Source organism: Ursus maritimus, unplaced genomic scaffold (genome assembly GCF_017311325.1).
Source record: "Ursus maritimus isolate PB19 unplaced genomic scaffold, ASM1731132v1 scaffold_4, whole genome shotgun sequence".
Taxonomy (NCBI): domain Eukaryota; kingdom Metazoa; phylum Chordata; class Mammalia; order Carnivora; family Ursidae; genus Ursus; species Ursus maritimus.
Window position 1 is genome coordinate 83,848,108 of NW_024426552.1, and position 17,016 is coordinate 83,865,123.

Here is a 17,016-nt window from a genome sequence, read left to right on the forward strand (position 1 = left end):
TTTTTCTGTGGTGTTTGGATGGAGTAGAGCAGTTATTGTAAAAGTTTTCTATCTTGCTTGCCTCCCCCTTTCTTAGTCTTTTAGCAAGACATTAGGCTTTTAAAAAATCTGCATTTGTTGGTGTTTACTTGGCACCTGGCTTCCTTAGCTGCAAGTCTGAGATATGTGAGGTAAACAGAAAATCCAGAAAACTTATGACCATATTATTCCTTGGGTCTTGGGATCCCTAGCTGTTCTGCTTTCTTTTCTCCACCTTTCTGATTGTTCTTATGTTTGTTTTTCATAAAATGTTCCAAGCTTTTAGTTGTACTGAGCAGAAGGAATAGGGAAAGGTACACTTACTCCATCTTCCCAGAAGAAGTTCAGAGCTTTGCAAATAAATCTACACACACACACACACACACACACACACACACACACACACACATGTGAGCTATGAACTCTAGCTGCTATTTCTACTTAACATTTTATTGTAGGGATTCTCTGTAGGCTGTACTGCCTGAAAAATGCCACTTTTAATTGCTGTATAATATAGCATTGTTTTGATGGGTCTCAATTTATTAAACTAATCTCTTATTTTTAAAAATATTTAGGCTATTTTCAATTTTTCACTCATTTGGGTAACACTAAGTAAGCACACTTTTTCATAATAAGTGCCTGATTTTCTAACTATTTTCTTAATGTATATTTCTGGAAGGGTAGTTGCTAAAAGAGAGGGTATGAAACATTAAAAGGTCCTTGGTACACAGTTGTACTGATTTGTACTTATTTGACTTCTAAGAGCAGCATTCTCCTAAGAGAGAATGCCTGACTTACTATGATCTGAAGTTAAATACTATCAGTTGAAAACTTTGCTGATTTAATGGGGAAAAAGGAGGACTTTAAATAGGTTTTCTTTGATTAATAGTGAGGTTGAACATCATTACAATGCTAATTCAGTAACTTTACCAAAAACGTGGTAGTATAAAGAATAAATCACCATACTTAGCAGATTTAAAGCTTGATAATATAATCATGATATGATCTTATGGTATAATATGATAATGTATCATGATATAATATTACATGACTCTATATATATGATAAATTACATAAAATTACACACACATACACAGAAACACATACAAATGAGTGCATATAAAACAGGTGAAATCATACACTTGTTGTGATGAGTACTGGGTAATGTATGGAAGTGTTGAATCACTATACTGTATACCTGAAACTAATATTACACTGTATGTCAATGAATTGGAATTTGAATAAAAACTCAAAAAAATGCAGGTTTATTTATTTATTTATTAAAGATTTTATTTAATTTTTTGAGAGAGAGAGAACATTAAGGGGAGGGGCGGGGGCAGGGCAGAGGGAGAGCAGAGAGCCCAACTTGGGTCTTGATCCCAGGACCTCAGGATCATGACCTGAGCTGAAGACAGGTGCTTAACTGACTGAGCCACCCAGGCACCCCCCAAAAATTCAGGTTTTTTTTTTTTTAAAAGATTTTATTTATTTATTTGACAGAAAGAGAGGGAACACAAGCAGGGGGAGTGGGAGAGGAAGAAGCAGACTCCCAGCAGAGCAGGGAGCCTGATGTGGGGCTCGATCCCAGGACCCTGGGATCACACCCTGGGCTGACGGCAGATGCTTAACTGCTGAGCCACCCAGGAACCCCCAAAATTCAGGTATTTTTAAAAGGAAAAAAAAAACCCAGGTGAAATCTGAGTAAGATCTGTGGCTTGTACCGATGTTAATTTGTTAATTTTGATATTATACTATAGTTGTATAAATTGTAACCATTGGAGAAACTTCTTGATGGGTACATGGGACCTCTATGAACTATTTTATGGAAGTTGATAATCGGTATCTTCCATCTTATTTCCATAAACATTATTTTGGAGTGTCTGAACCAGCCTTGCTCTTGAACCAGTTTCTTCCAAAGTTTCTCCGCTTATATCAGAGACAGGAAAAGTCTCTATTCCGGTCAACAAACCTGAATCTGATATGGACACTTGTCCTTGCTCATGGGGAGGCCTCACCCCTGCTGGGCATATCAGATATCTGGCCTGGACAGTGCTTCATACCTTGCTCCTGACTCTACTTTCCACTTCACTATTCTGCTGGGTAGGACACTGTATCTCTTGCCATTTGAAAATAGTCTGTTCTGTCCTTTGTTTTTCCCAGAAGAGGATCTTGTAATTTTCAACAGAACTTGTGACATTGGGGGGTTATGAAGAATATTGACAGGGTTTTCTCTGATCAAAAGTAAGAACAGGCATATAAAATGATTAACTTTTAAAATAGTAAATAACTTTCTAAAACTATAATAGTAGTAAAGAAAAATTTCTACTAGAAAGAGATCAGTGTGTAAGAATATTCCTAGGCTGTCAGGATTTTTCCCTGTCAAGCAGGACCAGAGTCAGGACTTGAAAGGTTGCTTTTGAATTATGTCTGCTCCCATCATAATATACAACTTTCATCATTCTGACTTGGGTCATACATAAAGCATACTCAGTTAGATAGCAAAGTTAATGTGCCTTGCAGTTATATTCTCAAAGGACAGAATTGGCAAACTATTTTATCCAAAAGAGGTGAGGCTTTGGAAATAAACATGTGTGTTGAGATCAGAGAAGGCAACGGTCTCACTGGACCCTGAATTAGTAGGAGGGGGTTTGGAGTACCATGTCCAGTCTGTGGTATCATACTTTAATGTGGCAACGATATGCTAGTGCACGTTCTCAAGTGTGGCCTTAGGCTACCTGCATCAGGAAGGGAGACCTACACATTCTGGTTGAGGGCCCACCCCAGATATCCTGACTGCATTAGAACGTGGTGGGGGGTTGGGAGACTGGCAGTCTTCATCTTTAACAAGCATTTCAGGTATTCTTAAGCACACTGAAACTTGATGTCAAAACATAGCCTCTAGGGTTTTTGAGAGCTCTAGAAACCATGCCATCTGAGTTTCAAAGGGAACCGTAACTGGTTTGGAGAAAAGCAGGCTTGTAGAGGGACTGCTAACTATCATGAGATAGACAGGTCCAAGACCTGTCACGGACACTTATTCTCATTATTGCAGAAGTCCTAGGTTTAGTAGATGTAAGTTATACGGTGGCAGATTCCAGCCTGATGTAAAAAGAAAAAAAAATTATTTTAAATCAGCTTTTAAAAATGTAAGACTGCCTTGCTAGTACCCTTCTGGACACTGGAAAATTTCAGTCAAAGGGTACAGAGGCATGTTGAGCAGAATCAGTGTCTATATCTCTAAAACTTTTCCCAAGAATCTGTGACCCCACATCACTCAGTTGGTTCTTCTGCATTTGGGGTGTATGTCCCCCAAATCTACAGATTTTATATCTGCCCTTGGTAAGTCTTGAAAAACCAGTGTGTTAGCTACTTTGTGTTTTGAAGTACTATTTTAGATGAGACTTAGCCTTCTTGAGAAGTTGTGCCTCTTTCTAGACCCCACAGGTCTATCTAAGGAAAATTTCTAGGGGCGCCTGGGTGGCACAGCGGTTAAGCGTCTGCCTTCGGCTCAGGGCGTGATCCCAGCGTTATGGGATCGAGCCCCACATCAGGCTCCTCCGCTATGAGCCTGCTTCTTCCTCTCCCACTCCCCCTACTTGTGTTCCCTCTCTCACTGGCTGTCTCTATCTCTGTCGAATAAATAAATAAAATCTTAAAAAAAAAAAAAAAGAATTTCTAGGCACCACGGTGTTATTGACGCCTTCCATTATTCCTCTGCCTCTTAAATGGCAGCCCTGCTTTGTAGGAAAGTGTCACTGACAATGACGCCTCATATTTCTTACCATTTTGTAATTACAACCCCTTTCACCCCTCTACTTTACTTTTGGAAAAATATCAGGGGTTATTTCTGTCTATTCTTTCACTTTTCTGAGATGATTTTGGATTTGTTGCTTGGAGTAAATGTCTGAACTCAGGGGTCTGGGATTACTCTTGGACCTTGAGTGGCTACTGTGAATTGAGGGAATCTCTTATTCATTCCATCTATGTCCATGAAGCTTACTATCAGCAAGTTCAGGGTCAGAATGGTGTGTATGCTCCCATACACTGTGTGTGTGTGTGTGCGTGTGTGCGTGTGATGAGAACTGATTGAAATAATAGGCCCCATGATCCTCGTCTTGCTAGGTGTCCTAGAAGATGGGGAGAAGGGTATGATGAGAGAGGGAAGTTATACTTTCCAAGTTAATACTATCACCATTTATCAGAAGGACAAATTATAGGAGAAGGCAGGGTCCATATTTAGCCAGCGTTTTCAAAAAGGAATCGACACTTCCAAATCAAGGGAATGGGCATGGTCCCTGATAGAGGATCTTTTCCTTGGCAGTGACATGCTGTGGCTTTGTGTAGAAATGCCTAAATATCCCTTCTATTGTCAACAGTTCTGACACCACATGTGTGGGTTTTCCACACCAAGCAATTCTCCAGTTCTCTGTCCACACCACCTGGATGTCCTACACTTTAATTAAACTCTCATACTAACCACCCAGAGTTAAGAGAACTCACAGTCCCATAAGACTGCCCCCAACTTAACATGCCAATTGCAAGTAGTGGGTCCCCACGTAACCCACACTTTGATGTGACTTGACTACAAGTCAGAGGTTCCCATGACCCCCTCCCCAGGTTCAGTCATTTGTTATAAGGGCTCACAGGACTCAGGAAAACACTTTACTTACTATTACCAGTTCAGTATAAAGGATATTATATAGGATACAAATGTACAGCTTGATCAAGAGGTACACGAGGCAAGATCCAGAAAAGTCCTGAGTGCGGGAGCTTCTGTCCCAACGGAGTTTGGGGTGTGCCACTTTTCCTAGCACACGAATACATTCACCAATCTGGAAGCCCTTAGAATCCTACAATCTACGTTTTTTTTTAATGAAGATTTCAACATGTAGGCATGAATGATTAAATCATTGGCTGTTGATGATTAACTCAATTTCCAGCCCTCCCCCCCCCCCTTAAGGTCAGGAATGGGACTGAAAATTCCACCCTTCTGATCACATGATTGGCTCCTTTGGCAACTTAGTCTTATTGAAAGCTATCCAGCACAAACTCAGGTAGGGCTGGAAGGGGCTTATTTTGAATAACAAGACACTTCTCTCACCCCTATCACTCAGGAAATGACTAGGGTTTTTGGAGATCTGTGCCAGAAACTGGGCATGAAAATAAAATATAAATTCGTTATTATATTAGAGTTTCATTTATTCTTGTTTTGTTTAAACTTTCCCTTTCTTAAAAATAGATAACTACTCACAATGACCACTTACCATGGGAGAAGGTGATTAACTAATGAGGTTAAACTATTTGAAGTTCTTGGAGAAGATTGCTTTAGAAGAGAAAGCCTTATTAGTATTGAAAGTGTTAATTACCCTTTTTGTAATGGTTACTTTTTCCTAAATAATTATTAACAAATTCTGAGATTTTCATCCCCATTAAAAAAATTATATATCATATCTATGTTTCCTGTATAGAGCTGCCAATTCTGGAGTCCTTGCTGAAGCTGGGGGCTACTCGCTGCAAGTCGCCTGGTCTTTACCTCTCACATTACCAAGTCTTTCACAGTCCAGCAAGTGTGCTCACGGACGTTGTCTCCCCGGGCCCTGTGGTGACCTCGTGAAGAAGGCTGAGGCTTAGGTGGCTGGAACTTTGAGGTTTGCCACTATGTGATTCTGCTGTTCAGTGAGCTGAAAACCCTGGTCCAGACTTGCTTTGTCTGTGCTTTTGCAGCCTGCCCCTCCCCCCCACCTGCCTGTGGAGGGGACACTCTGTGCTGTGCCTCACTGCCTTCCTCACCAACTCTTCCTATCAATGGTAGGGGAGTCTATGCCACAGCAGGGTCTTCTCGACTGAACGACAGCATCTGAAGAGTCTGTGTGATTATTTTCGAAAGGGTCTCAGTGATGGGTTTTGAGTGTTCTTTCCTCTTCTTATGTCCTATTCTCTTTATTTCCTGGAGGGTGAAGAATGAAGAGGGTGAAAATGGAAAGCAACAAAAATCTCATTGATTTGATCATTTTCTAGTTGTAATCAGAGAGCGTGAGGCGTACGGTAGATGATCAGTACAGAGGTGATGAATAAATGAAAGCACAACAACGCTTGACATCCGTACTGGAAGGCGGTCTGTGTAGACGTGGTGGTGTGAGCTTTGGCCCCACACTAACTGGGTCTGAATCTCAGAGGCTCCATGTGATAGCTGGGAGATCTTGGGCAAAATGACTTATTCTCTGCCTCAGTTTCCCTTCCCTTCCCTTCCCTTCCCTTCCCTTCCCTTCCCTTCCCTTCCCTTTTCCTTCCTTCCTTCCTTCCTTCCTTCCTTCCTTCCTTCCTTCCTTCCTTCATTCAAGATTTTATTTATTCATCTGACAGAGAGAGAGAGAGAGAGCACAAGCAGGGGGAGCAGCAGGCAGAGGGAGAAGGAGGCTCCCCGCTGAGCAAGGAGACCAGCGACGATGTGGGGCTTGATCCCAGGACCGTGGTGATGAGGTTTTGGAATATAGGTGAGGTTCGGTGATGTGAGGTCCAGAGGCGAAGACCAAGAAAGAATTCTTGAGATGTCTTTGGTGCAAAATGATGGTTTTATTAAAGCACGGGGACAGGCCCCATGGGCAGACAGAGCTGCTGCCCTGCAGTCTCGAGGAGTGGCTGATTATATACTCAGGATTGGGGAGGTGAGGACAAAGATGGTGTCCAGAAGGACTGTCATATGCTAAAGAAGACTCTTAGGATAACGGAGACCTGGTTATTGTCAAGCCAAGGCTGTTTTTCCCGGTATTGAGGCACTAACATGAAGAGAGTTGGGAGTTTCCTGGGGGAATGTTACTTTTCTCCTATCACTCGTCCTTGTCCTTGTCGTCCTTGTCAATGGGCTTCAGGTTTAAAAGAAATTCATTTTTATTTACATTTCCTTCTGCCTCAGCCTCCCTAATTTTATGGAGGGAAGGGTGATGTTAAGGCTCCAGGAAACTGAGTTATGGGTCTCTGGAAGTTAGGCTATTGGTAAGAAAGCTTTTTCCTTGTAAATTACTAAGACATTTGCACACTGAGGGAGACTCTTGTCCTGTAGGACTGTGATCAGTTAACCATTTGTTCTTACTTTAGGGCGGCCAGGAGTGCCTGAGGAATGTCACACATATCACACGGGGGTGGGGGTGGTGTAGGGTGCCAGCTTCTGCTTTGTCCTCAGCTAGCCTTCTGCTCCCTCATCAGTGGGATCAGGACCCGAGCCGAAGGCAGACGCTTAATCGACTGAGCCATCCAGGTGCCCCTGCCTCATTTTCTTATCTGTAAAATAGGGATGAAACAATCTTCATAAAGCTGTGAGGATTAAATGAGTTAATAAATAGTAAGTGCAAAGAATAGTATCAAAGTGCATTTCCATATGTATCTCCTTTGTCCTCATAGCCACCTGGTGATCTAACACAAACAGGTATTTCAGACTCTTGCAGCAGAGGGATCTCAAGTTCTCGGAACTGGTAAGTAATAGGTGTCTAAAATTCAGCTCCGATTCCAAAGTTTAATCTTCTAGAGCAGAGTTGTTTGTTCAGTTTTGAACACGATGAAAAGATGAAAAAAAAAAGCAATTAGCTTTGACTTCAGTCAAGGGTACAGGTCTTACATGAGGACAAAATCACTTTCTACAGTCGAATGAGATGAAAAGAGGTTGTATGGGGATGACTGGGTGGCTCAGTGGGGTAAGCCTCCCGACTCTTGGTTTTGGCTCAGGTCATGATCTCAGGGTTGTGAGATCGAGCCTGGCCTCCAGGCTCTCTCTTTCTCTCTCTCTCTCTCTCTCTCTGCCCCTCTCCCCTGCCCATCTCTAAAATAAATAAATCTAAAAAAAAAAAAAAAAGAGGTTGTATGAAGTAACAAAGATGAGAACTGGTACTCTGCAGAAATAATGAGCCCTTATCAAAACACCTCAGTGACTCCAGGGAAGAGGCAAAGAAGTAGTTTAGAATGACCGAAGAAAAGAATCAATCAATCCAATTTAACACTAAATAATACCGCCTTTATTCATTAGTGTCAGCACTGAGCTTTTGCTGAAAAATCGCTTTGCTCTAAAATGGCCTAATTTTTCCTTTTAATTTGCATTTCCTTCCTGCCCAGATGCAACTGGCAGCAGCCCAGTGGCAGTTCCACTAAAACAACTGAGCTCCAGCACCTCAATTTAGATCTCGGAACTGTCCTTTTACATTTGTTTCTTTGCATAATTTGTCAAACTTTGCAAGCTGCACACCCAAATCCTGCCAACAAAGAACAGGAAGTTTGGGCCATCCTTCTGGGTTGACTGTTACTGGTTTTTTTTTCAGCAACTGGAATCAAGCCCTGGTGAAAATATTAACATATTTGCAGTTTGGAATTGTGCTCCAGGCTTCTGGGCAATGAATATATTAAAAAAAAACAAAAACAAAACCCAACCTGAGCAACAAGGAGACTTGGGCCCATTATTTATACATTTGGTGAGCTCATTCACTCGCCCAGGGAAATCAGGCGCACAGCCGCCTGCCCAAGGTTAATTTTATTTTCTTCTCAGCCAGGAACAGGGTGTGCTATTGCACAGAGAGAGGAATGAGGCCTTTTTAATTGGCAAAGAGGAACTTCTGCTGCATAAGGAGATATTCCGGTCGCTGGAGGTCAATAGAAGTGCTTTAAGATTTTAAAATCCTGCTGTGGTCACAGTTTAATAGGAAATCCTCCAAACTGCTGGGTTTCAAAGAGCCCTTGCATTAACTGTTGAGAAACAGAAGAGGGCATCTCGTCATGCCTTATTTCAGGTGGCTTTTTTTTTTTTTAAGAATGAAAAGGAAGCTGGTCTTTGAATGAAAATGAACAGCGTTTCCCGTTCAGATGAGTGAATGAATGAAAATATTCTGTTAATGTTTTCAAAAGCTTAATTATGACTAAAATGCTGGATTTGCCTTCTAGTTTCAAGAGATCTGAGTTTTAGCTGGAGACTAGCTGCATGAAGCTTTATTATATCATAAAATGGCTGTCGAACACAATGCCTTTAGATTTTAAGCATAATAACCACATGGATAACCTTCTCCCCCACTGGCTAGGGAGCCCTCATTAGGTCACCCCTTTCCCCCTTACTTCCTGTCTTCAAATTTCAGTTTTTCTGAAAATTTAATCTAAGGGTTTGTGAATCTTCTAAAACTGTATATGCAAAATGTGTGTTTGTGTATTTTTCTAGAGGAAGGTTGTAGTTGTAAACATACCATCTTCCCTCTTTCTCAGGTTAAACCCCTAGAAGTTTCCATGTTTAATTCTACCTTGTACTAATTGGTTCTTTACAAATACTGTGTATATTTAAAAGTTCAGTTTGGGATACCCTGGATGGTGCCTGTTTTAATAAACACCACTGAAAAACTCAGGATTTGCCTGATGATTTTAAACAACCCTTATGGAACACAACAGCAAGCCTTCTGAAAGTCTTTGGTATTCTTTTTTTTTTTTTTTTTTTAAAGATTTTATTTATTTATCCGACAGAGATAGAGACAGCCAGCGAGACAGGGAACACAAGCAGGGGGAGTGGGAGAGGAAGAAGCAGGCTCATAGCGGAAGAGCCTGATGTGGGGCTCGATCCCACAACGCCGGGATCACGCCCTGAGCCGAAGGCAGACGCCTAACCGGTGTGCCACCCAGGCGCCCCTGAAAGTCTTTGGTATTCTTGGTATTAAGCTCTTGTCAGAGCCGAAACAAACTTTTTTATTTAATGTGGTCACTTCACTTGCTGGTCCAAGAGAGGAGCAGTGCTCTGTGCAGGATTACACAGGCAGGGTGTCAGCGTTCAGGATTAGATTCCAGTCTTTGACCTTTTGCTCTCCCCTTTATTTCCTTCAGCTTGCTTGGTCCAAAGATGGCACTGGCCCAAAAATACATGGGACCCTTATATTGCTCTGCTCATGCATATGTTGTTTTTGTGTGTGTGTGTTTTATAGTTTTGTGGGTATATTTTATTTTCTAAGTGAATACTTTAAAAGCAGAAAAATACATTTTGTTTCTTTTCCAGTTGTCTTAGATTATTTAATCCAGCAGGACGTAATTCAGTTTAATGTGGGCAAGATGAGTTTGGAAGCAGGGAGGGTTTGTTGGGCAGGATGGGGTAGGAGAAGTTGGTTCTTGATTTGACCCCTGGACTTTTTATAATACTTGTTATGTGGCAGGAACTTGAAGTTCACTGTTTTATTAATGTCTTCTTCGAAACTTGGAGCTGCCTATTGTAGCATCCTCTCTATTTCCATGGAAGCACCTAGAACAGGCAAGTTGGTAATTTTCTAAGAACCATTCAACTTTCAGGAGAAAAAAAAAATTCATTGTTATATGAGATGTCTCATTCCTGAAGCTTACCCTTTATTCCTGAGCCCCACGATTGAGGTAAAGATGAGGAATATTTGTAGGTTACATTACTAGATGATTAAAAAAAAATACGTTCACATTTTGATGTGGCTATTTTGACTTGATTGATCAAATCAGTCAATAGAATGTCTTGCTTTGCCCCGGGAGTCTCCAGTAGGTCTTGTAAACTGTCCTGGAGTTGCAAGTAGAGCCTTGGGAACCAGAACGGCCTGGGGAAAGGTTCTTCATGTGTGGGTTAGGGCTGAAGTGCAAGGATCTCCCTGTCCTGCTGGGCAACGCTTCAGCATATAGGTTGCTTCCAGGAGAGATCATTAAGACTCATTATACTTTATTCAATGATACTCATGTCCATGTATTTCCCCTTACTGCATTTATGGAACGTGTATGTGACAATGTAATAGTTGCCTAGATTCTCTTCTTTATAAAATTACCATCGGTGCTTTGTACATTCCTTTATATTAGGTACATGATTTCTTTTCTTTCCTTTCCTTGCCCCATATCACACCCCCACCCTGCCATAAGTCCCTGACCATCTAGGTAGAAGTTTTGGGGCAATGAGAAAGACGTTTGTTGTAAGCACTTCCTTTTAGAAGGGAGAAAGTCGGAGGTAGAAACGTGAGCTGAAGGGACTTTTAGTTAGATGGGGCATCAATACTTGTAGAGCCATGAGGGGAACTTCTTGTTGAAGACATAATTGTTATTGTTTTTAGGGGGACCTGGGTGGCTCAGTTAAATGTCTGCCTTCGGCTCAGGTCATAATCTCAGGGTCCTGGGATCGAGTCCTGTATCAGGCTCCCTGCTCAGCAGGGAGTCTTCTTCTCCCTCTCCCTCTGCCTGCCGCTCCCCCTGCTTGTGCTCTCTCTCTCTGTCAAATAAATAAATAAATAAAATAAATAATTGTTATTGTTTTTAGACAAGTTTTTTGTTTATTTTTAAATTAGGAATATGTAGGCAAAGTGAGGAATTTGGAGAGTTGATGCAGATATTTAGACATTTTAGGACCTGAGTTCTACTTCCTGCTTTATAAGGTTAAAAAAAATTAGGACCTGAATTATCCAGGCAAATTAACTGTCTACATTAGTTCAATTTATTCAATAATTGCTTTGCTATTTAATTTTAATTGTGTAGACACAATTTCATCAAAGTGTTTGTATGTATTCTGGGGGTTGATAATTCTATAGAGTACGATTGCCAAAATTACACTGGGCCAGGTGGGAATGTTTAAATGGACAGTTCTTTTCTTCTAATAATAGTAGTGAACATGTTGTCAAAAACCAAACTCTGCTTACTCAATAAAACAAAGCAGAATGATGAGTTTATTGCAAGGCTTTTAACCAGCAAGTTTGGAAACTCAAGGCGACGGGAGCAATGAGTTCTGAGTTGCTCACAGACTATGGGATTTTCATAGGATACATATAGAAGTTATTTGAATTTTTCAGCTACTTGGTTGCCTAGTGGTCTTCTTGCTTATTCGGATCAGGGTAGCTGAGTCAGGGGGATAAGAAAGTTCTGAGGTGGCATGAACCGATTTGGTGTTTGAGGATTGGCTGGTGTCCTCTGGTGATTTCGGAGAAGAGCTGTAAGTATCGAAAGGAATAGGTTTCTTTTATGCACCTGCATTGAACATCTCCATTTTGTCCTTGACATAAGTGACTCCACTTTGGTTTGGTTCTATACGTGTATAACATGTACTACTTACCAAGCACCGTTCTGAGCACTTAATTTTACCCTCAAATGACCCTACAAGGTAGATACTACTATTATCTGCATTTTACCAAAAGGACAGCTGAATCTCAGAGACATTAAATAATTTGCCCAAGACCACAAAATCTATAATGGCCAAGCCAGGATTTGCACTCAAGTATCTGGCTCTAGAATCTGGTAACTATTAGACTATATAGTTTGGAGAGCTTCTTGATTCCCTTGTGGCATAGGCCATCCTCATAAGCAAGAACCCCACAATATTGAATTATTTTTATTTCAAGAGATTATTTGGTTCTAATCTAGGAATAAAAAGTGGTGACCACAAACTCAAATGTCTAGACAGGGCCAAACAGGGAGCATTATTAAGTGAACAGGACTGGGCGAAGGAGAATCAAACAGCCCTCTTAGTTTCTATTTTTTCTTCCCATTTAAAATAGACATTTTTAGAGGAAATATTTCTCTACCATAGAAAGGAAAATAATGCAAGTGCAATAATTAATGGTAGTTGATATTGGTTCTCAGTGTTAGTGAGACTACTGGGACAGGTGGGGATTCCATATTGAAGGCTGCTTGCCTTGTTTAGAAAGGGCAGACAGGGATGATGCCTGGATGGCTCCGGTGGTTAAGCACCTGCCTTTGGCTCAGGTCATGATCCCAGGGTCCTGGATTGAGTCCTACATCGGGGTCCCTGCTCGCAGGGAGCCTGCTTCTCCCTTTGCCTGATGCTCCCCCTGCTTGTGCTTGCGTGCTCTCTGGTGAGTAAATAAAGAAAAATTAAAAAAAAATAATTAAAAAGGTGGACATTTTAAGTTAGATATCACCATATCTTTTCTCAAAAAAAAAGGAAAAGCAGGTACTCATATTTTTATATGAAATATGTACATTTTTAATTGTTAGCTCCAAATTAAAAAAATTATAATAGCTAAATAAACCCTATTCTTCCGCCAGAGGTTACCAGTTTGTAGCATGTGAAGAAGGAATATCTTGTGGTTGTGTTTATGGGTATGTGCAAGTGAAAGACTAGATGAGAAAGCAGACTTACTTTGTACCTTAATAGCCCTGAAGTCAATAATAACTGGTTACATTTATCACCTTGGAGCTGGACTGTATTATAAATAGGAGTGGTTTTCTATGACTTAGCTTCCTAATCAGAGAAAGAAGAGCTACGGAAACTTCATAATAACAGGCTTATAGATTTATAAAGTAAAAAAAAAAACTTCATAAATATTTAAAGTGAATCAATATGGTCCATGGATAATAATAACAGGCGAATATTTTTCTCCGTGCATACAGAGTGATCTGAAATTGCTGTAGCAATTTGCATCTTGATGGATGGATTATTCTATGTAGATTTCAAACTCTTCCTTTTATTCTGTAAAATACAGGCTTAGGCGATTCTACCCTTTTCTTTTACTATTGAGATATTGAGAAATGTTGACAATAAACATGCTTGAAGGAAAAGAGAAACTAAATTGTTGTCAGTTCCCGCTCCATCCAGTCCCATCCTGACTGTGCAGAGTGCGTATTTCTGGAGACTTCTCTTTCCTTCCACTCGTGAGAGTACAATTGCAATGTGGCAAAGGCTCTTTTTAAAGTTAATATCAAGAGACTGGGGAGTGAGGCTTTTGCAATGGTAGAGCGACTGGCATAGCAAATCCTCTTCCCCCAAAACAGTGATAAAACTGGATAACACTACCAAAAATAACCATTTTAGAAACCTGGAAATTGACTAAGGGCATACAACAAACTGGTAAGTGTTTATTAAATGAGAACTGCTGAGCCTCAAGTATGAGCAGTGAGAGTCTGGGCTGCTCCCGTTCTATCTTTTGTAGTTCTATCGCGTGACAATTTGGCCAGGGTGAGCGAGCATGAACAAGGGGAGCTTAGTTGCTGGAGGCGGATGATTGGATTTGGAGAGGGGAGTGCACAACCCCTCGCTCTCAATTATTGTCAGAGTCAGCAAACAAACAAGAGAGGCTAATGATGCAGCTAGCCGGAAGTGGTGCTCCTACCTGTGAACGTGACCTTGTTTGGAAATAGAGTCCTTGCAGATGTAATTAAGTGAAGGTTCTTGAGATCCTCCTGAATTTAGAGTAGGCTCTTAATCAACGACTGGTGTCTTTTTAAGAGAAAGGAGAGGGGAATTTAAGACACACAGACACGGAGGAGAAGGCCAGGAGAAGGTGGAGCGGAGAATGGAAGGATGGGGCTACAAACCCAGGAGCACAAGGTCTGCCAGCACCTACCACAAGCCAGGAGACAGACCTGGAACAGATCCTCCTCGCAGCCTCCGAAGAGCCCAGCCCTGCCAACATCTCAATTCCAGGTGTCTGGTCTCCCGAGCTGTGAGAGAATACATTTCGATTGTTAGAAGCCACCCAGTTTGTGGGAATTTGTTACAGGAGCCCTAGGAAATGAGTACACTTGGTGTATTCCGGTTCCCACCAATTACTAGTTTGTGATCCTCACCTGTCAAATGGGCCCCCTTGTAGAAGCCTTCCTCTACATCCGGCCGGTAGTAAACTCTGGTTCTCCAGGCTAACCTTCCCTTTCTCTGTCTACTCAGCTCCTTATGTTGAACTTGTACTGTATTTGTACATACAGATATCCTCCCCCCACGCTTCAAAAGTTCCCATGATACCACGGCACTTTTACGAAAGACCTACATTCATGCCTGTTTTCTAACTGAAAGAAATCCCGACAGGAGTTTTGATTTTACAACAAAAGGTGAAATGCGATATTCGGCGTTACTTTGCCACGGAGCGGAGCTGTCACGGAGGCAGCACGTGGGGAGCCCCGAGAGCGGCCCCGCCCCTCTCCTGCCCCAGGAACTGCTCTCCGCGTCTCAGCCTCAAGCGGCCACGGCTTTGACCTGTGTCTGTGAGCCTCTGTGCTTTCTCTGCGTCTGTTGTGTGCATCCGGTAGCAAGATGTGCTCGAAGGTATCAGAAAAGCCTACGAGAGTTATTTTTTGGGTCTGAAAATACTAAAAAAGTTTCCTTATACATTAATGGTAATTGCTTCTTTGCTTTACAACTGTTTTGGCTTATGAAAGATTTTATAGGAATACTTTGCTTTCAGGTAGTGGGGGAAATCTGTATTTGATTCTATCAGACTGAAAATTCTCTAAGGGCAGAGACTACGTTTCCCTTGCTGGTCACAGTATCTATAACATAGTAGATCGGTATAATCAATTCATGCTCGTGAGGTTGAAAGGAGGAGTAAGTCAGGTACTTAGTAGCAATGGTACCTGTGATTATTATTTAAGGTTTGTATCCCCCCTTTTTATTTTTAGCCACTCCTGTGTACATCCCTCAGGAAAAAGGCAGCGTTTGAACTGTTCTTTGAGCAATGTGTAGGCCTTAGGCTGGTGGAGAAGTTCAGGGAGGATGCTCGAGGTGAAAGAAATAATAAGACCATCAAGGTCTGCTCACAGGGTGCTAGGAGCCTACCAGCTTGGAGGGGAGGCTGCAACCCTGCCCCCCAAAATGTGTAGCTGTACTATAAATCCTTTCTTTCTTAAAGCCTGGTGTGCAAACTTTATAATATAGGGCCCATGTTTCTGCACACATGCTTTATGCTTATTAAACTTCTTTTTTTTTTTTTTTTTAAGATTTTATTTATTTATTCGACAGAGATAGAGACAGCCAGCGAGAGAGGGAACACAAGCAGGGGGAGTGGGAGAAGAAGAAGCAGGCTCATAGCGGAAGAGCCTGATGTGGGGCTCGATCCCAGAACACAGGGATCACGCCCCGAGCCGAAGGCAGACGCTTAACCGCTGTGCCACCCAGGCGCCCCTATGCTTATTAAACTTCTTATTTCATACACCTGCCCTTCATGTGTTTGTGGTCTAGGGTCATATGTGGTAAAACCAAATGGGATCACGGATCTCAGAACCAGACCAGCTGTCTGAATCTGGGACTATGTCCAGTTATAAATAGTGACTGGGCACAGAATCAACTAGCAAAATTAAGGGGTAGAGGGCTTGGGTGTTTGGGGAAAAGAAGGAGAGAGTGCCAAGAAACCCAAGTGCTACAAATTAACCCTCCAGGGGCAAGAGCAGTAGAAAGCTGTAAGCGACTGCAACTGATGGCAATCAAGTTGGTCTGAAAGGAAATGTATGAAGTGGTAACAAGGAAAATACAGGAAAGAGCCTGTTTCGACAGGCGAACCCCCCTCTGAATCAGAGCCGTGCCCCTTCCTTTTAAAAATAATTTAAGATGGGGTGCCCGGGTGGCATAGTTGGTCAAGCATCCAACTCTTGGTTTTGGCTCAGGTTATGATCTCAGCCCAGCACAGAGTCTGCTTCTTTCTCTCTCTCCCTCTGCCCCTCCCCCTGCTACCACACTAGGGCTCTCTCTCTCAAATAAATAAATAAATCTTCAAAAAATAATTTAAAAAATTACACTTTTTAAGGAAATTATTCGTGGAAAAATGTGTATTAAGTTTATAAAACAAGAACACTACAACAAAAACTTATCATGTACTATATGCTGGCTAAATGAACATAATAAAAAAAAACAAGTACGAAAATAAAGCTAGCATGTAAAAGGCTTTTTTTTGTGTGTGTGTACATGTCATAACAAGCTTAATGTGCTTTTTTTTTTTTTTAAGAAAGCATCATACGTTGTTTAACTTTCTGGAATCATAAAAATTATCAGTAGAATTAGAAAGCTACTTAATTGTTATTTTGGTAAAAAATTATTACACATGTAATACATATCAGTGCATATAAGTGGCAGAAAAATTTAAAGCTCTAGCTAAGCATACATTTTTAAAAAATTGCTCTTTTCCCACTACCCAAAGGTAGTAGCATAAATGTTTTCATATGGATCCTCCTGGATAATTATATGTGTCATGCTAAATGGACTTCCACACTATTATTAAATTCTTGAGATTAGTTTGAATATTGTATAGTGATCGTTTTCAGTCATGGTCA